Genomic DNA, 21,754 nt, shown 5'->3' with positions numbered 1-21,754 from the left:
TTTAATGTAAAATCATTTCCTTCGTAGTTTACATGTATAGCAGCTTTATTTTTGAAATTCATTCGGAGATATCAATTTCACATCGAGAAATTTATCCAGAACATCTTTAAGAATTTATACAAAAGATATAAATATTAATTTATTAAAAAGAAAGTTTACATTATTTCTATTTTCTATTTCTTTTGAGTAAAGAAAAAATAAATGATAAATGTTTATTCACTAATAATTTATATATGTAAAATTCCTTAATAAATGAAATTAGCTTAGGCCTTTTAACTTTATAAAGAATGGATAAACTCATGACTAAATGTTTTTAATGTAGATGATTAAGCAAATATTCTTAGAAAAAAGCACCGGGATGATCGTATTAAATGAAAATAATAGGTTTGATTTAAATAGAAACTATTAAAGGTCATTTGGCCGAAATTCTTCGGATTATAGGAAAATTGATGTTTGTGACTTAATAGATCATCTATCAGTATCGTAATCTTCACATCTTCAACTTACGTCATTAATTTTCTCTCTGATCTATCTTCAAGATGCGATTAAATGCATTTCAATCCTAATATCCTCGGCATACAAATGTTTAAAGCTGTGAAATCGCTGGCAGTTTAGCCACCCACACCCAATGACTGAAAGGGGCAAATAACTCTGCCATGTCTATCTTACTAATTACATCACGTTCCGTCTGCCGTACCCCGGCGAAGAGGTTACTTATCCATCCTGTGGCTCCCTCTGTCTATTCGACTAGTTTACTGCTATTATCCCAGTTCTGGAATTGTGGGAAGCAACAAGTTGTCTGGAAGGTGTGGCTGTCACTTGCTTATAAAATACACTAGCAAATGCTGCCACCTGTAGGCGACTTGTAACATGATTAATTCTGACAAAAACCTTCCTCTTTATTGCTTACAACTCTATAAATTGTAACTTTTATTCACAAGAATTATAATTGGATTTGCTATGAGAAAGTGAGCAAGAATATTTATTTATTTTTCTTTTTTTCTTTTTAGAACATTATAAATAAATTCTGTAATACTTTTTATATTGAGGAAAAATAAATTTTCTTTAAGAAACTGGTAGTTTCTACCTTGAGATTGTAAAGGGTTTAATCGAATCCCGATCTTGTGAGAAATACGCTAGTGCCACGTAGAAGATAAGCAGTAAAGAATGAATTACAAATGAGGAATTTAGGTAATTGAGTAGAATTAGCAGAATACAATGGGCAGGAGAGATAATAAGATGATGAGATTAAAATGCAATCAACGATGCCTTCGGGAAACGATATCTTGACTAAAATACTCGTTACGGTCAAGAAGAAAAATCGTGATTGATGGCATCATCAGAAGAAATATGTTCATGAAATAAAATTATATTTAGAAAAATTCATTTAGTTTTCCATTAACACTTATACGTGAAATTCATCAAGTATTTTACATATTAATCGTCAGTGCTTTTCTTACTGATAAATTTATAAAATCAAATTACTTTATATTTTAAAATTCAGCAAGCAAAATTATCATTTAATACTGATTCACGAGTTAGATGAATTTGAATTTTAAATCGAATAGTTTAATATGGCTTACGAATGCTAATAATAGTCTACTCTCGAACAGTTTTTCACTCGATAGACGACAAAACAAAGACAAAAACCGCAAAGAATTTGTTTTCCGCATTCTTTTCTATGTAAATGACCTTAGTGACAGGTCTGATTGGTACCTGTTTGATATTTATTACGTGCACAATCTTGGATTACTGAATTCCCAAATAATTATGTTCACTTCTTGACTTAAATTAATCCCCTCAAATTCGACATAAATTTCCCTATGATCCTTTTTATTTAAACCATAATTTATGTTGCTATATATTTTCTGTCCATATAATCTGTAGTCTTCTTTTCAGACGGTGGAATGAGGATTACTGACTCTATACTGAACGTTTATAACTGGAAAAAAATGTTATAAAATTTACTACTGGATGGTTGCTAGAAAAAACAGCATTACTGAAATTTAATGTTAGAAAATTTTTCTTCAAACTATCTCCTAAAATATTAAAACTTATTCAATCATGTAGACGCAATTATCAGATTAGATTCACGTCTCAAAGGTGGTCAAACAGCGAAGCTGACATCGAGGTGTAGCAGTGACAATCTATTATCTATACAAACAAGAATATTCTTGTCAATCAAACCTTCTGTTTATTTCATCGGTGAAAAGAAAAGAAAAACAGACCTTATCTTCGCATCCTAACAGCAGGAGATATAACCCGAGGGGAAGCCCCGTCTAGTTTTGTCAACGCTTCTTTACGTTAAGCCAAAATGACAAGGGATGAGGCCACACACATACAAAAACACACATTTATACACTTTTATAAAGTAGACACCTTAATTTATCACTCATTTAACTTTTTATTGACAGAGCTTTAATATTTATAAAGCGTCTTCTCTTATAATTATTATGAAATTAACTTATTATAATGATATTTTAGATAAACTAAGTAAATGCCTTGATTATTTGACGCGAATTTTCTAATTAACATCAAAATGAAATTTACAGAGCAAGGTTTGTAAATGGTGTTAAGAAATAAAATAATAATTAATTTTTTTAATAGAAATTTTAACTCAGTAATTATTTATAAAATATAGAATCTTGTAGAATGTTTCGCCACTATTCAAGACCGCATTATTTATTTAGAAAGTGATAACATTGAAACTTTCTGTATTCAGCCTAAACAACCTTCGACGAAAAAAGAAAAGTACCCATTCACCGCTTTATAATTATCTTTCTTACAACATCAAGACACTTGTGAAATAATAAAGTAGATCGATATCTGCAATATCTTTTGAAAGCGTAAGAACTAAAAACTAAAATTCTCAGATCATATAATTAAAAGAATAAAAAGGTTTCTAATTTCGTAAATATATGTCATATTCTTTCATCTATCTTTTCTGAACGTGTTCCTTTTTTTTTGTGGTTAAAGATATTTATTAAAGTAATATGCCCTACTAAATCACATGTAAAATCATTTGAAAATTAACTAGAACCATACTTTTGAATATAGGCCTAGGTCAGATTTAATTTATTATAATTATTAAAACTTTTGATGATAATCAGGTTTGTATAAATAATACAGGTTGTTAGACCTTAACACTTTATCATTAGATTCTACATGCCTAAATATAAAATGTTTCTACATAATTTTTAATTTGAAAACATTTTAATATACTAAAAACATAATTCGTAATGTAAAATAATATATTAATGATTTAAAAATTGAGATAATAAATATCTTAATAACGTCAATTAAAGCTTAATTTAGACTAAAGAAATCATCACACGTTTCTTTCTATTGTTATCAGTGATATATTATATAGAGATTTATTTCTCATTACTATCAATGCTTATCTCAGAATAAATATGCTTACAAAAAAAAAAAAAAAAAAAAGAAATGTCAACTGTTCTATTTTAGCTATAACAATTAATCTTTTAGCCGTATTTGACAATCAAGATATGAAAAGAACCTTTAATGCGCAGGACATCCTGTCATTTTAATTCCGTATTATTTCGATACTAATAATAGCTTCGGGCTAATAAGAAAGAAAGTGGCAGCTTTCTCACTGTTCTATCGGTGACAAGATCTATTTAGCACTTGATAGATACCTACCAGGTCAACGATATAAGAATAAAGGAGAGGGTTTTCATCTACGGCAGAAAAACAGACAACAAAAGAGAATTCAATTCACTCTCTCTGTTTCGTTTGACTAAGTGACAAGGCATCACTAATTCCATACTATCCAATTTATCATTAATTGCTTCCAATTGTAAATTATTTGTTAAGCCTCAGTTTTTTTTCTTTTCTTTTAAAGATACTGCGTGGGTTTTATATATTCTAATACTAGGCTATTACTTTAATTTTGAAACAGTCGCATCAGTAGGTCCTATTAAAATGAGCGGAAAAAAACTTAACTAAATCCTGTTATTTCAAGCGTTAGTTCCAGATGATAAATAATTTAATTGCGTTTTAATTATAGAGTCCCAAATTTAGAATTCTATATAAGATTTAGATTAAAATCATATCTATATTTTGATATCTGCAAAATCAGCTCAGCACGAGATGGCATGAAAATCACGTCTAAATTGATCAACAGCCCATATAGTATAAGTGACCCTTAACCCAATAAGATATAACTTTTTAAATGAATATAATATTAATTAGTAGACCAGTATTTCCTAATCTTCTCTTGTAGACTGTCGCTTATCTATCTAATCCACTAAACTATACAGCTAAAATATATTAATATTTTTAACATTATAATAAAACAATGAAATATAATATACATACAGTATTATAACTTTTTGGCGTAACTTTTAATACAGTAACGGTAATAAAATACTGTATATAACTTGTACGTTTTCTTAACTTTTCATTAAAATATTTATTATTAAAATCTTCATTATAACTATGTATATTATTCATAGATTAATCAGAATTTTTTGATTTAAATATAATAAAAAAACGGATTCTTAAACATTCAAGGTATATAATGTTTCAACAATTTTGCGCTTTCGAATAAAACATATGCTTAGACGTGCCGTATTTGAAATCACTTAATTTCAGTTCAAATTTCATTGAGCATAAGTTTATTATAAGAGTAGCAAACATATGAATTAATTATAATTTTAATATAAAAGTAACTTGAAAAAATAAATATTCACAGTTTAATCTATATTCTGAAAACTGTTATTAAGATGTATTAATATATGTCCTGAATATTGTTGTCGATGCTTTTGATTAGAGACGTGATATTTTGAAAATATTTTAATAATTGATGTACTGTACATAAGTTATAAATTCTACCTCGAAGGCAATACCATTGATGTCATTGTCTATTGTGGAAAAGTGGATAGAAGTTCTTGACTCATCACGCTCTACTAATTCTTTGATAAACTATTTCACATGCAAAACTAACAGATTATTATTTGTAAAAGTAATTAAAAACTATATAGGCCTATCTTTCTTTTCCTGTAATTTATAAATATTTATCATTTTGTACAATCAAGGTTTTTTCCAGGCAATAAAAGAACTGTTTAATAAATAAAACTATTGTTTTTTAATTCGTAGATGTAATTATATTATATAAAACAATAGAATCATTAAATAATATAAAAATTAATGATTCAGAAATTTATTTATTACCGACGAGAAATCCAAATTTATGTTCTAGTAGCTTAGACCGATTTCTGACAACTTCGTTTGGGTTTAGAATATATTATTTCTCATGGCCTAGATTTATTATTCTTTGAAAGTGGTTTACTTTACATCATGATATAAGGATATAATTTAAAAAATCCAATAAAATTAAAAATATTTTAGTTAAAATTTAGTAGCATAAGTTCATTAAGATGTGCATATAGCATAGACTAAGCGCATAATAAAACTTACAGATTACTTTAATATTTTATAAAAACAGTAAATGCATCACGAAATGTCCAAATTATATTAAATATTAGGAATTTATTACCATACGAAGTGCAAAACTTATGAAATTACTAAGGATTTTACTAGCATGGATAAATCAAAACGATATAACAGGAGATATTTAATTTTTAAGCACAACTGAATATAGCACGCAATTACTGATTATAGGGATTCTAAGAATTAATTTTGACTACAATTTAAAATATAATTATTTTTATAAATTTAAAAAAAATAACATTTGAGTGACGCCAACTATCAGCGGATATTAATTAAGCGCGAAGCTAATCGTATGATAACAAGATTTATTTAAGTTAAAAGGCAATTAAGCCGTATAAAACTGTTAATGTTTATATAAAATTTTGTCAAAATTTAATCAATTTTTTGATGAAGCACTCATTAATAGTAAATATATATTAGGATTATTATAATTAATTAATTAATTAAATCCATTTGAAAGCATTCGAATGATTAGTTGTGCTAATAAAATTTTAAAGAATCGATACTTCCAAATTTGGGCAAAACCTAGTTTTTATCGGTATCGAACGAATCCCATATGCAAAGAAACGCATAACGGGAAACAGGAATCAAACGAGAGAGATTAGACAATAACGACTGCTATATATAGGGTAACGCGTGCAAGACTGAGATGCAACGTCGTGCATATGACGTCACTATCCCCATAGGCTGTCATAACATCACTAGGTCAAGAGCCCAACTGCTGTATGAAGTAGGCTAATCGACCGGTAGAGAAGACTTTATACTTGGCATTACATCGCTGCATCAGTACGGATCACGTGGGCATTACTACTAGTCCGGAAATCGTGGAATAGTCTATCCACAAAAGCGGATATCACGCTAAGTCGAGGAATATTGTTCTATATATTTTTGTAATGTGTATATGTGTATGTGTATATGCGATGTAACTGGAACCTGTTCGGATTGCAGACCTCACTTGGCAAATGCTATGTGACTTTTACAACGTAAGGTAAGAATGTAAAATCCGGTTGTTCGATATCGTTAACTTAGAAAGTGTCCTAAAAATGCCATTCACCTGTTAAAGCTTATATGTAATTATATATTTATATATATTTAGCATTATGAAATGTTTAATTAATCTCCATAAGATGCACTAGAGATACAAAGTAATAATATGTGCATAAATTTTATTGTTTTTATATATAGGATTTTATTTGTCAGAACTGATTTATAATGAAAGGAAATATGCATTTGTTTTTTTTTTTGCTATTAATTCTATTTATAACGAATGAATTAGAATATTTTAAACTAGTCCATAATGTAAATGATTTAATTCATTAATAGGATGTGTTTTTATGAAGCCTTCGTCTCGTGTAAATTTAACTTACAGGCCTATTAAATGCTATAAGCATTAATATTAGTATTCAAATTTTTGAACTTTTGTAACAAATTTCCGAAATAATATATTATGAATAGAAAACTTGAATTACCTGAAGGAGGATAAAGAAAACTCTGCGCGACCTTGTCATGCAGAAAACGGAACTAGGAGAGTTTTTTTCTTGTTTTTTCAGTGGGTGTTATAGCTTTTTGTTACTTAAGATATGATAAAAGTTACACCAATTAGTCTGTTAATTGCTATAATAGTATTGATTATCTATCCACGACTTCCGATATACGGTAAGTTGTAAATTATCTTCACGAGCTAATTTGAGGCGATAAATATTACATGTTTAATGAAAAATATTGGCTGTAATTAATTATCTTATTTTTATATAATTTACTACCCTTTTTTTAACGAAAGCGTTTATGTGGAACCGCAAAAACTAAATAGATTATAAATCACTACACACAGATAATTATTTTCGGGAAAACTATTTTTGATCTTGAGATTAAACTTGAGATTATATAATCGCAGCGATAAAACTTCGATGCAATATTTACATTTATAAAATAAGGTAAAGTTCGTTTTGTCACTGGCAAGATTTTATTCAGATCACGTTCTCCCTCTTGTTCTCGTTAAGAAAATTGGGCGTAGTCCAAAACCCCTCGCTACTGACCCTCTCCATCCAACAAACACTCGGTCTACAGCTTTAAGAATTTAGGGTGGTCCCAGGAAATTTTATGCCGGATTTACAAATATAGATATCCTCCGGGAGGATAAATATATAGATGGGTATTTTCTATTCAGAATTTCCGGTCTTATACAGCTGTTCGTATAAAATCCAGACTGGACATTAAAGATATGGAGCAAAGATTACAGTTCTAGTCTTGTAATGTAGTCTCGTTCTTGTATTCGGTTTTCCTCTGATAGATAACGAAGAAGAGAGGTATGATATCAATACAATTGATCTTGCATATTTAGGCTGAGGCAAGAAGATTAAATATGTTTAAGTCGCTCGAAAAAAATCAATTCCTTATTTTTCTGTTTAAATTTTTGAAGTAATTTCAATTGTTAATTACATTGCGTAGGAAGAGTTAAGTTAAACAAATATCCTAAACATTTTATCAATGTTACCGTCTTATATAATGTAAGTAGCTTAATCTCAAAATTATTTTCTAATTAATAGATACGTGCTTAATTAAACGAAAGTTTAATTGGTTTGAAGTACAATGGAGCTAAGTAGGGAGTTAAATTTATACCCAGGAAGAAAATAGAGGTATAGTTTCTACTGCAATACGTTTTCGTAACAATAAATAAGGTTTCGAAATTATAATTTTCTTTAAAATTAACTAAAGCTTATATACCTTTTAATTTCTTTAAATTTAACTTATATTAATTTAATTTAAATATTAGACTAACGTTTATAGATTTGCATTACATATAAAGCTTTATTTTTTGAAAAAATATATTTTTCCTTTATCATAATATGAGGAGTAACTGATCTTTTAAAATAATATTAATAAGCTAGTTTATTAGTTTTACTTACAAAAGCTATGATGTAAAAGAAATTAGTTTTTATGTAAATGTATGAAATTTTATAGTTTTATCGGCATCCGAGAATTTATTTCTTAATTTTCTCCGAGAGATAATAAGGAAAATGAAAATTGTCTGCTTTAAAAATCAAGGTCTAAAGTTCGTATCGTGCAATAGTTCAGATTATCAAAGTGTCTAGAATGTTTCATTCAACAGTGCAGGTGTTTGGGTCATCTACCACGACTCGTCTGACCACTAACCTTTCTGAAGGCTGAAGAAAGTTTTTTTTTTTTTTTAATTATTCATAATGGAATTTATTTTTAAAGCGGTTCAAATTTTACTCTAATTTCCTCTAATACCAACGAGTATAATTTTGTGATCATCATTTGGATTTATTGTATTAAAACCGTTTATTAAAAGTTATAAATTATAATTATGCAATCGTTATTTAAATAAGGAACAAATTTTCCACCGTAAATAATACATAATAATATCTAATAAGGACAACGCCTCGCTCTCTAGGTGGGGCCACATATGTAGTAATTTTTTCACACCACAAGTATTATCATGATATTTAAGTAGGTGCACAGGTATCTTTTTACAGCTCTGTTCTATTTGTAGAAGCTCTGGGGAATATTTTTAGATTGATTTTTATACTAACTTTACATCTAGTGAATTAAAAATTAAATTAAAAAATAACGATAAATATTTAAAAATTCGTACAGCTTAAAATTTTAAGTAGCATCCTACAACCTTATTTATATAAAGTCTACCTAATAATGCTTTTTTAAAAATGGGATATTATAATCTATTTAAAGAAATTTAATGAATTAGTTGTATAACTTTAATTTTCCTTTAAAAAAATTGAACTAAAATTCAAAAATTCTCTAAATTCAACAGACAAAAGTAAATAGGCCAAGAGCATAATAAGGATACTTATAAAGCTTAATTAAAGATAATAAAAATAGAAAAGTAGAATTTTTAAACATCACCCGAAGCAAAAGACATCTATTCTTTCAAACAGGTGGATCATGTCTGTCTTAATTTATAATCTATAATTCAAGACTCATAAATATTATTTTTCTTCTTTATAAAAGTTATTACATATGCTGATCTATGATTTCGTTTCTATAAATTCTTCATCCTTATAAGGATTTCATTTAATATCATCATTTTTTGTTCTATATTGTTAATAATGCAGTCAAATTCTGATGCTATCATTAATAACTTATTAACAAATAAAATATCCAGAAATTTATTTATATATTATGTTTAAGTATATATGATAAGACTTATTAATTAGATTGTAAAAAATTCTAAATAAATTATCAGCTATAATTTAATATTAAGTTGTACCATTTTATCAGGCTTCTAAACAAAACAGAGAAGTTATATAGCATAAAAATTTATACAAAAAGGATAATATTAATTATATTCTTTAAAAAAATAATAAAAATTGAATAAAGGCTTAATAATAAAATGTTCAGGATAAAGAAAAGACAATCCGATAGTTCTTTAATTTGAAACGTTTCATTAACTCACTGTTCCTCAATTTAACGTAATTAAAATCCAATCAGCGTATTATTTTGTCTCTATGCTTTAATTTTCCTTTAACACTTAATTTACAATTTAATGAATTTTCAAAGAAAACATCTAAATAAAACCATAAAAATAACGAAGAAAATCGTATAATCAGTTTATCTCGTCTACGAACGAATTTATTTGATGTGTGATTTCTAAGCTGAATACATAAATAATCTGTCTTTTTCGAGACATAATTTCGTCGTCATAGACACTAATGTAGATAATAATTTTAAAAACGATTTATAGAAAAGATCTATAAATCTTTCTAGCGATAAGCTTTTATCAAAAAATTTTTCAGTTCCTTTATTTTAGATTATCTACCAATTTTTAGGTTTTTCTTCTTTTTAAATACATTTAAATATTGTTATTATATATATACTGTATATATAATAAAAATTTAAATATAAATATATCAATTTTGATTTTTAAGGCCAAAGTTCATGCTATCTGATAACTTAATGTGGATAGTCTATGTCAAAATGATTTTATTCATAAAATTTAGTTTTGATTTTAAGAGCGATTAAAAACGTTTCCGTAGGTTAGAATAATTTTTTTATAAGTTTTTTTTTGTTAAATTATCTTTCGATACAGGTAATAATTTTTTAAAAAATTTCCTATCACTGTACAGGTCTGTTTGCACACGTGTAAACTTATTTTAACAAGATCTAAATACCACAGAATAATCAAATAGGTGACGAAACGAAAAATTAAAGGAATAGGAACCGAACCGGAACAAGGATGCCTCGGGCATAACTGTAAAGATGCCACTGGCTATTTTTTCCCTAATTCCATTCCTCTTCCTATTTGGGTCGTAACATTATAAAGTATTATACCAGTTTTGTGCCCTTGGTGTTCTGTCATACTTATATATTTTTAAAGGATTATACAAAAGGCCAATGGACGGATTATATAAACCGATACTTTATAGTTCGAAATCTACGAGAAGGGGTAAATTGAATTAAATTTGTAACAATTTATTATTTTGTAATATTTTTATTTTGCGGAAGTCTCTAATCCAACATTAACAATAGAACTAATAACAACAGAACATTAACATTCACACAAACATTAGTAAAATTTATTCCTTGAATTAGATTTATAAATTTAATCAAATTTATAAATATAATAACTTTAATGCTCAAATTTATGTTTTTATTATTAATTTTTTTAATTCCTTAATTGCAGAATTAAATACTGACATTATCTACCGTTTAATAAATATTAATTGAAGCTAAATTATTACTAACTTTTAAAGATATTTTATTTAATAATAATTACATTTTGTAAAATATATTTAAAAAGTTTATCAATCTTAATTAAACTTAAAAAAAAGAATTGACTTTTTTCTAATCATGACCAGATTTTTAAAGCATTTTGTGGCTTTAAGCTAAACAAAAATAATTCTCTTTAGGCTTTAGACCCGTGTTTTAAATTGATGGCTTATCTTTATTGAGATTAGAGTCACAATAAAAAAATTTTTAGTGACGTCTATCGAACAGAAGTGCTAAATAAAAAAGAAAGCTATCATATGAAAACAGATTAGAGCCGAACAGGAGGCTGTTTGTTTTCTATTGTTTTTCTTCTTATGTATATTTTGAGTTTTTTCGAATGGGCGTGGTTAAACCTCTGTGGAGAGCTTATGACATCACTTAGATTTATATAGCTTATGAAATATTCATTAACCCTAATGAACGTTAACCTTAATCTTCACATTTCTCGAGCAACCCAAATGAATTTGCTGAAAGAGTAAAATGAGTTTAATCGTCTTAGCAAATAGAAAATGTGATCTGAGAAACATCATACCGGGAAAGTGATACTACCTAGTAATAAAGGAAGTAGTATAAACATTTGAAACGAGAAACAATAAAAAAAAAGTTGGGCGCTTTTACAACTGAAGTTTACTAGATAAAATTTCCCTATGTAACTATCCAACTTCCCTGTTCTTACCGTTGACCCAATATCTTATACAATAAGATTTGGGACGTCGATATAGAAGAGTTCAGTGATGGGTCTGACCAAATTAACCAGTCAAATAAGATTTTTCTAACAAATGGTTGCAGGCTTGCCTTATAAGAAAGTTTGAATATTTTATACAAGAAAACAGAAGAAATGCGGAAAGTTTTATTACTGTCACTTTTCAAGTTTAATGTAGAAAACGTAGTTTATTTCTAAAATGCAAATCGGCAATGGATATGATAAGCAATTTTATTACGAGAAAAATGTCAAAGGGAATGTCTCGACCATCCATTCACTAGTATTATATGAGTGTACAACTTCATATGCTATATATAACCGATAACATTGTAAATGACGATTGCATGAATCAACCAGACTTCCAGTCAGCTAGAACGACCGGTTTTAGCTTTTGTTAACAGTGTGACCTATAATAATTTTATTCTCGTAAGAATTCACAAAATTTCAAATATTTTATAGAAATTTTTGAAAATAAATTTAATAAATAGCTCGACAAATCTCACAATTTCTGCGAATTTAGCAACATTAAAATTCCATTTAAAAACGATCGTAAATTTCAATATTTTCGTAAGCGAAACCTCGAATTATAAGGCTTAACATATAAAATTTGGCTGGTTAAAAAAAATCCATTAGACATAAATGATATATAATAACCATTGAATAAATAATTATGCATAAAAGAAAATCGAATTGTGGCCCATATGCGACCACACAATTTCCCACGTAAGATGTTGTTCACACAAAATGCTGCGAGCAAGCAACGTGAGTCATTGACATAAGCCTGTGGCATAGCTAATGGCAAAACCTATGTTTTGTCTACTAGTCGATATTGGATGTGTTCTTTGTAAAATTCAAATATTATCATACTAACTTATATATTATTTGCATGAAAGTTTTATATTTAAAAATTTCAGAGGTGTTTTATATACTAATTTGTGAAAGAGGGTATGTATCAATATTATTTAAATTAATTAACGGTTTAAAATTAGACTATTATAAAAACTAGATTTTATTATTTTTAATAAAACTTATTTTCTTCTTGATGATAAATAAGAGTAAAGAAATAAAAATAATAATAATAATCAAAACTTGTTTGTTTAAGTAATCTAAAAGCACGTAATTGTTTATTATTTTATAACAGTTTATTTTTTAAATGCATAAATATGTTTGTATATATACATACAGATTTTAATATTGAAAAGTTATACAATTTTTTTGCTTTATTATTCTTAAAATACTTACCTAATTATTTGAAATCAATGAAAAATCAGCTTAATTGATTTTTCATATTGCACTTCAGTTTTATATAATGTATTAAAACTGGTTATAGTTTTATGTATAACTTGTATACACATTTTGTCTTCGATAGTTTGTAGATCATCTGCTTATAAATCCTAATCGGCCAATAACCTAAGCGCTACTCATAAAATGCAATCGAGTTAAAAATAAGTACAAAGTAGGACTACTAAATAGAAAACCTAAAAAATTATAGCTATCAATATCATGAATTAAATTGATTGTAAAAAAAAATACAACTTCCTTATTTCCTTTCTGCTTTTACAATTATTTCTGTGGTTTATTTTTAATTAATAAATAATTCTATTCAAAATTTAAATTCTTTGTTTTAAAAAAATCAGTTTATAAAACATAAAAAAATAAATTTATGCATAATTTAACTTTAGGTTTTTACGCTGTAGGCTAATTGAAACTATATTTAAAAGACTGAATTTATTAAATGATATCGGTTAATGTTTAATTAACAGCGAGATCAAGCCTGAAGGCAACAAGTAGACAAAGCTAAATTTATAAATGAGAATAAATAATACAAAAATTTTTTAAGTATATTAACTTGTATAATTTTGTTAATTAGATAAACAAAATTAGGATTTTTATCAGTAAATGATTGATTTTGATGCTTGAAGAATATGACAATAATTTTTAATAATAATTTCATAATGATGAATAAAGCTTTATGTTAATAAAATATTTTATTATAATGAGTTGAGATATTAATAAATACAATGTTTTGATCAAGTATGTTAATTTTTAAATATTTATATTAGATACCTAAGTATCTAAGAAGTTTATCACCTTTCGTGCTTTTAGCGGCCTACGCTTTCACCATTGCTGTTAATATTTTCTTCTGGTCTTGTCTTCCTTGTTTCCTTCATTTATCATTCTCTTTTACTTTGTTATTCGGCCATTCTCTCCTATCTCTTACAATAATACATCTTTTCTAATCATATATGCATTTAGGTAAGATTTACAATTATTATTTAACTTCTGTTTGAGCGTATTTTTTTGTCCAAAGCAGCAATATATATTCCTTAAATCAAATATATATTATCATCATCTTCTTATTATGATTGTTTACAGGATTTTTGATAAATCATTATTTAAAGGTATAAAATAATTTAAACTGCAAATAGTCTGTGTATCTGAAAATAATTTTCATTTAAATCTTAAGAGTTTTATAGGAGATTTATATTAGCAGACAATGGTTGAAAGCTTAATCTTTTCTTTAAATCTATAAGAGTAAAAGTAAATCTGACAGAAAAAAATAATAAAGTAATTATGAAAAAGCTTATTTAATTTTATATTTAACGTTAATTATCATGGATACTTTTCGATTGCAACTGTCAATTTTATAAAGTTTATAATAACTACAAAATAAATGTTCATGCTAAGTTTTCTCATTCTACTCTATGTCTAAAATTAATGTTTACTTGTATATTTTGTTTTTGAAATTTTGTAGAGTAATCCTGTAATCCTTGCCAGAAGGCAAGACCTTGTATAATATTTGTCATAAAAATAAAAAAAATGAATTATTTAAATTTTCATCATTCTATAAATTATCAATTTTATACACAAACTCATTCATGTTTAATTCTAATATATTTTAATATCATATGCTAAACAACTGTGACACTATTCAAAATATTCAAAAAATCTTTTAAATTATATGATTACTATTTAACAACGGTGACAAACAAAATCTCTGGAATTTTTTAATTGATTCTTAGTCAGAAACAATAAACAGTTTGTCACAGTAATAATAATAATTACTTTTAGCAATTTTATTTTATTTTTACTAAAGAACAATGTCGAACAATATCAAAATTGAATTAGCTCTGTCTATTCCATTGAAGTAATAGGTTGCTTTTGTGAGTTATTTCCTTGTAGTTAAAGTTGTTACTGAAAAATTTTTAGATTTTTCCAGTATTTTCAATAATAATTCATATAATGATATAACCATAACTAAAAAAAAATTCAACCATTTTGCTACTTTGAACTCTATTTACTGTTAAACTTTTATATTTTTTGAATGTCATATTAAAGTCACACGTTTCAGGATGCGATTTGAATTCTGATTCTTCATAGCGACAGGGGGATCCCCTTCTTCTGACTATCTTCTAATACTCTATTGAAATTATTGCCTAAAATGGCTTAAAGCGTGGAAACTTATAAGCTATTTCTTCCATTATTATTATTATTTTATTATTATTTTTTGCAGTTTTAAAAGATAAACAATACATTTATAAAAATTAACGTAGTGTAATATATTAAAAACAAAAACATCAGTTATTGAAATATTTTAAGTAGAAGCGAATATTTAAAACTAATAACTAAATTGTTAAATAATCTAAGTAATTCAGGAAGTAAAATTATAAAACGGATCTAAATTTTGCTTTATTTATTAATACATAAATTAAAGTTCATAGGATTAATATTAATAATAGTCTAAAAAACACAATACGATAAAAAGTTTGGAAAATTAATATCAACTTAATTTTTGAAATATTTTCCCGAAAATTGAATTTATCAACTGCTAAATTTCAAATTTTAAATAAATATAAAATTACATTGAATAAGAAAGTCTATAAATATAGATATTTTTAAAACAAAGTTACTCAAGCTGAAAGCAATAACTATGCTTTATAAATGACTTTCTTCTTGTACTATCAAAAATATCCTCAATAAGAGAACATTCTAATCTCTCAAAAAGACCAAAAATCCCCCCTTTTTGGAAACAATGTAATAGAAGTATTCTCGTTTACAGAAATTTATAATAATATATTATAAATTTCATGTATTTCAATAAGAAAAAGTTTTAAAGTACGAACAACAAACTATAATATAATTTAAAAGTAGTGTTATAATATATACAATTATAAATATGAAATATTAAAATAATTAAGTAGGAGCAAGCTTTTGAAAGAAAAAAACTTTTTTCGTGTGAAAACTGTATTTGTTTCCTATTGAGACAAATATAGTTGCAATTTTAATTATTTCCATAATAGCCTATAAAAAGTCAACTTTAACATATAAAAATTAGCTGCATATTTTCGAAGTAAAAACAGAGGAAGGAAGTCTAGAGATGGATCTGTTAAATATTCTGATAGTTACCTTTATGATTAATTACTTAAATAACTTTAATTATGGTAAATAATAATTTTAATAAAAGTATTTTGTTGTTAAAATAAAAATACGAAACCATATTATGCACGTTTTAAGAAGGAATGTTTTACCTTATTTTGCTATAACACACATAATTTTCGATATTTTTATTAAATCTATTTCATTATTGTAGTATTTTTCGATTTAATCGTTATGTAATGGAGAAAAATTAAACAACAAACCTACTTTTTATACATAAACTGTTATCAATTCTTTGAATTAAATGAGATAAGTATGCCAGACTGTTATGTGTATTTTTAAAATAACGAAGGTCAATGATTTAGCTCTTAAAATTTTATTATTTTTCAAATAGAAAGTGTGAACTTGCATTATTAATATTTACATTACAATAAAGAAATCAGTGGAATAAAACACAGGTAAAATTTTTATGTAATTGCACGAAGTAATATAATAATATCAATTAATTTCTAAGTTATTCTTTAAATCCTTGCACTTTTATAATAATTAAATTTCAATCATATTACAATTTAAACTTAATTATAAAGGTTTTACATATTACTATTAAAATTATGCTTATGGTTTAATTACACTCTGCTGAAATTTCATAGATCCAATTTCCACAGTAAGGTTGTTTATAAATAAAATTAATAGGAAATTGCGATATTACTGCGCCACGGAAAAGTATAAATATTAAAAATACAAATAAATATTATAACTTCAGCTACAATATTTTCTATACTTTATTATTTTTCTTCCATTAAATTTCTTTAAAAATTAATCAGGAAGAAATCAATTTTTCTTTCGATCTTTGTACAACATCGAATCAATTTGTTCCACTACATAATTTCTCTTTCTGTATTTAATTTCCTAACTTATTGTCTCCATAGGCAGAAACTTTTCTAATATTCTTTACGTTTAAATATATACTTAACATTAAAATTATGTTTTCTACTCTCACACTATATATTGAATGTTGAATTATCCAAATTCTATTATTATTCAGCATTAAATTTTAATTGTAAAATTCAATGAAAATATTTAATGGTGGGCATTAAACTAGTTTTATGTGATTCCTTCTAGCCATGATGTTTTTATTAGTTATGTAAAATTCATTAAAGAGTAACAATCTTATTAAATAATCGTAATTAAAAATATAAACAGAATCTTCAAAGAACAACCGGTGAAGTCATAACATTAAATATACGTTATCTGCATTATAGGTTCTCTCAATGAAGTATTATACACAGTTAGATGGCTCATTAAAAGGAATTATTGCATTAAATTTAGATTGTTTATTGGTATTCTATGGAAAAAAATTATCTACCTGCTTTAAATTACACCGAACTATAACATAAATAGCCTTATTTTGAACTACTGTATCAGTGTTTTAATTTTCAAATTAGATATAATTGCGTACATTATTATTAAATGAAGCATTAGATAAGATAATATGATGATAATTATTTATTAAAACAAAATTTATAATTCTGAGAACTAATTTTTATTTATAAAAAGTTTGCTAACTGTTTTGTTAATAAAAATTATAATACATCACGTTCGATACCGTACAATATTGCGTATTTGAAACATTAAAATCACGATTCGAATTTTTTTTAGAGCGTGTTATATATATTTCATAATCTGTTTTAAGTAACATAATTAATATAAAACTTTTTATTATTTAATTAAGAAAACTATTTATTGGTTTTTAATTCGTTTACTTATAATTTCTTCACAATTTCAGCATATTATTACGAATTATCAACGAAACGATTGCTTAGGATGTATATTTTGAAATAAAATTAACTAATGAAAAAAACAATTGCATAGCAGGCTTATGATATTAATTAATAAATAATTGCGTAATATTAAGTCAGATATAATAGGCCTATTGATGATTTATTCTTTCGTATTATAAATAAATATTATATGCTATAATAGTAAAATCGTACAAGCATATTTTCTATAAAATAAAATTAATTTACTGTACAGTACAGTCCATTTGTTTCTATATTATGTTATGTAACACAGAACTTAAACTATAGAAAATTAAATTATCATGTTAAATGTTTATTTAATTTTTAACAATTCGCAATTTATCGGTAAATATTTACTAAAAGTAAGACTTGTTTCTAAATTCGTTTTCGGACTTGGTTTTTATTGATTTAATAAACTAAAGTAAGTTTATTTCTTGTATTTAATGGTGTATATTTGTATATTTGTTAAGTAAATTTTATATTAGACGTTAAAGTTTTATCTTTCTTTTGTTTTAGGTTAGAAGAAAAAATAAAATAGATTTATTTATGAATGAATGAAAAATAGATATACCTTCTAATTTATTTTTAAACTATTGCAAATTATAATAATTATTTTCCTAATTTTTACACCAAGAACACTGTTACAATATGATTTTTGACACGAAATTTCAGTAAAACCCCAACAAAAGCCACCTCTAAATGGCGCCATTTTTCAGAAATGTTTCTTTTTGGAATGCACACAAAATAACCTGCAAAAATGACCATTTCTTACTTTCCTATCAATGGACGTTGTTCAGAGGTTTGAATGTATTGTTTTTCTAAACTTTATTTTTATTGTTAGCATAATTTAATTTTTTAAAACAAGAATATTTGTTAATAATTGAAAATGCTAGTATAAAATTAAAATCAAAATTTATTTAACATGGTCATGATTGATTAATTTCGCTGCTAAAAACAAGTTTTAAATGCAAGTCTTATTTAAAAAATAAATAAACAAATAGATTTTCTTTATTGAACATTCGATACATCTAATGTATGGTGAACCCGTGTAATTACTGTATAAACTAAAAAGTAGCGTTACGTATTAATATATTGTGTTAGTTGAGAGCCAGGCTTGCTATGTGTATTGTTTAGGCACAAATTCTGTAAAAATAAGTGAAAAAATAATCAAATGTTTCTGTTTCTGACTTGCAGAATTTTTTACGCGTGTTTATGTTTACTGTAGCTTCGAAAATCTTAAGATTAGCGGACGACTTTGGTTTCTTGTATATAACACTTTAGAAGCTTGAATAATGAGCGTAACCTGTAATTGGTCAGAAATAAGAGTAGACTCAGGTAGAGGGCTCATCCATACACTGTTCATCAATTAACCCACACCTGTACGGGTGAGATGGTGATTTAGCAGAAAATTATAGTTTGTTTTCTCGAATCTGTTTTTCGGAAAACACTATTATTTTGCTCGTTATTATGTTGTTTGGTATGATAAGAAAACATGAGTTCAGTAATTTTTTTTTAAATTTAATTTATTTTCACATTGAACTTCCAGAACTTTTTTCACCATCTAACCTTCATTTACTCTATGAAAACGATATGTTAAAAAGCAGACTTCTTGTTAATATTGGTAAAATAATGGTTAAATAATAAAATAACGGCTGTTTTATATAGAAATTGCTTAGCGAATTAAATTAAACTAATATTGAAGGAGAAGATAATTTTCAGAAAAATATATTTAATTTTAGAAGAAAAAATATTTAAAATTATATATTATGACATTATACTATATATATAGGCTACAGTATACAAGCTTCATATATTAAAATATATGGAGCAGGCTTGCCGTAGTCGTAGACCTTCGGGAGACTCTAGGCAGAGAAGATTAGTAGTCTTTACATAATTTTTACATCATCAAAAACTAATGACGTCTAATTGTAGTTATAAAATTATTTATAAATTATGATAAATGTATTTTACCGTTGCAGTTGTATATTTTTTCCAAATCCCCTCCCTGATCAGGGACTCCTAGACATTTTACTCGCGTTCCTTGCGGATAATTCGGCACCGTTTCTATATACAATAATAGTTTTTGAAGTGTGTGACCAGTTTATATTGATATAATATTTATTTTCGAATATATAATTTCAAAGCATTTAGGCTACAATAATTAATCTTTATTATAGCATTTTAATTTACTCAATGCAAAATTTAAAAAAACAAACAATACGAAAATACTACATAGACTATATCAATTTTATATTTTAAAGTTAATATTTTTCCATTTAGTTATCATTAAATTTTTTTAAAAATCCTAGAAGCATATATCTTATCATTAGTGAAAATATTAATTGAAAGTTATTAATCAGTTTACTGCGTACTTTTACTCCTACTCATATTCCTATGCATAGGCTACATATTGAATTTGAAAGATTTAAAGCTATAAAAGGAGGACAAGTATAAAAGAATGAAGGAAATAGTTTAATGTTTTAATATATATAAAGGAAGAAGGACATTTCATGTTATAGGATACAAGAGTATTATTAATCATCTTTAAAAATTGGCTGAGTTATTGCTTTCAATCGAATTTTTCATGCATTTCAATCATTATGTAGGAAAAACGCATCCGTTATATAATATTAAATTTTAGTACAGGTAAAAGAATTACTTATATCATTTTCTTATAAATTTTTATATAAAATGAATTAATATTTATATAAATTAGATAAGAGCCTAGGTTAATATAAATTTTAGTTAATTTTTAAAAATTTTGTAATGGTTTTGAAAGTTTATTAGCATTTTATTATTATTATTATTATTATTATGCTGTAAAATTGACAATCGTGTAAAAATTGCTTCTTGATATTCGAACAGATATTGAGTCTACCGTAAAAGTTATAATAATATCTGAACTATAAGTTATAAGCATCTAATATTGTAAAACTTATGTAAACCGGAATCGCACGGTACTGATTTTTTCCGTTTTGGCACGTTTCCATTTTAGACAGGCTTTACTGTATTTATAATCGATTAAAATAGGATAAACTACTTACTCTTTTCTAAGATTTCAACTTTAAGTTACTACTAGTTAGATTATATCTCTAACTTAGTTCTTTCTATTATGCCAAATGCTTTTATTTAACTTGCTTTGTATCATGTGCTCAAATATTGCAAACTAAATTTCATCCACTTCTAATTAAGATGGAAGTCCGATGACAATGAATTTTAATGTTTTAGAAGAATGATATCCTTCCCACCTCAAAATCCTATAAACATAACCAAACGTAGGATTTAATGGTCCGTATGGTGTGTTTGTGTGTAAATACAAGTGTATTGATGTATATGTTTTTCAAGATTGTGGACGGACTAATTATAATTAATTAACCATATAGACCTGTAACTTTGTTATTGTAAATATTGTTAATTTTATTCTCAAAGTCAATATTTCTAAATGCAGTGCATTGAAAGAGACTAAATGCTGTAACTGTATTTAAAATAGAGATGTTCTGATGCAATAAGGTACAAAGAAAATACAATACATAAATTCTAAACAGTGCTTTTTCCTCTAAATTAATAATAGAACTTCATTAGACTAAATTATCATCGATTTTTTAAAAAATTTTAAATACAGTAGGTCCTCGTTTTAACGGATTGATTGGGAAAA

The 21,754-nt window shown here is 25.9% G+C and overlaps 1 protein-coding gene and 1 long non-coding RNA gene across 9 annotated transcripts in view; one reads left to right on the top strand and one right to left on the bottom strand.

Moving 5' to 3' along the window:
• LOC136988847 (uncharacterized) overlaps positions 1–21,754 on the bottom strand; it is a 129,255-nt gene that overhangs the window by 99,401 nt on the left and 8,100 nt on the right. The gene's annotated exons all lie outside the window — the stretch shown is intronic.
• The window catches only part of dimm (dimmed), an 87,586-nt gene continuing 71,954 nt past the window's right edge, over positions 6,123–21,754 (top strand). The window contains exons 1-2 of one of the 8 annotated variants that reach the window (XR_010882815.1): positions 7,388–7,778; positions 8,019–8,108. The gene's annotated coding sequence lies outside the window, so the exon portion shown is untranslated. Of the gene's footprint in view, positions 6,461–7,387; positions 7,779–8,018; positions 8,109–12,726; positions 12,869–21,754 lie in introns of those variants that run through there. The other 7 variants (XR_010882814.1, XM_067286820.1, XR_010882816.1 and 4 more) reach the window with 7 other exon arrangements.

Source organism: Centruroides vittatus, unplaced genomic scaffold, assembly GCF_030686945.1.
Source record: "Centruroides vittatus isolate TY-2023 unplaced genomic scaffold, ASM3068694v2 scaffold_386, whole genome shotgun sequence".
In the NCBI taxonomy this organism is placed as follows: domain Eukaryota; kingdom Metazoa; phylum Arthropoda; class Arachnida; order Scorpiones; family Buthidae; genus Centruroides; species Centruroides vittatus.
This window is presented reverse-complemented; position numbering and strand designations above follow the sequence as displayed.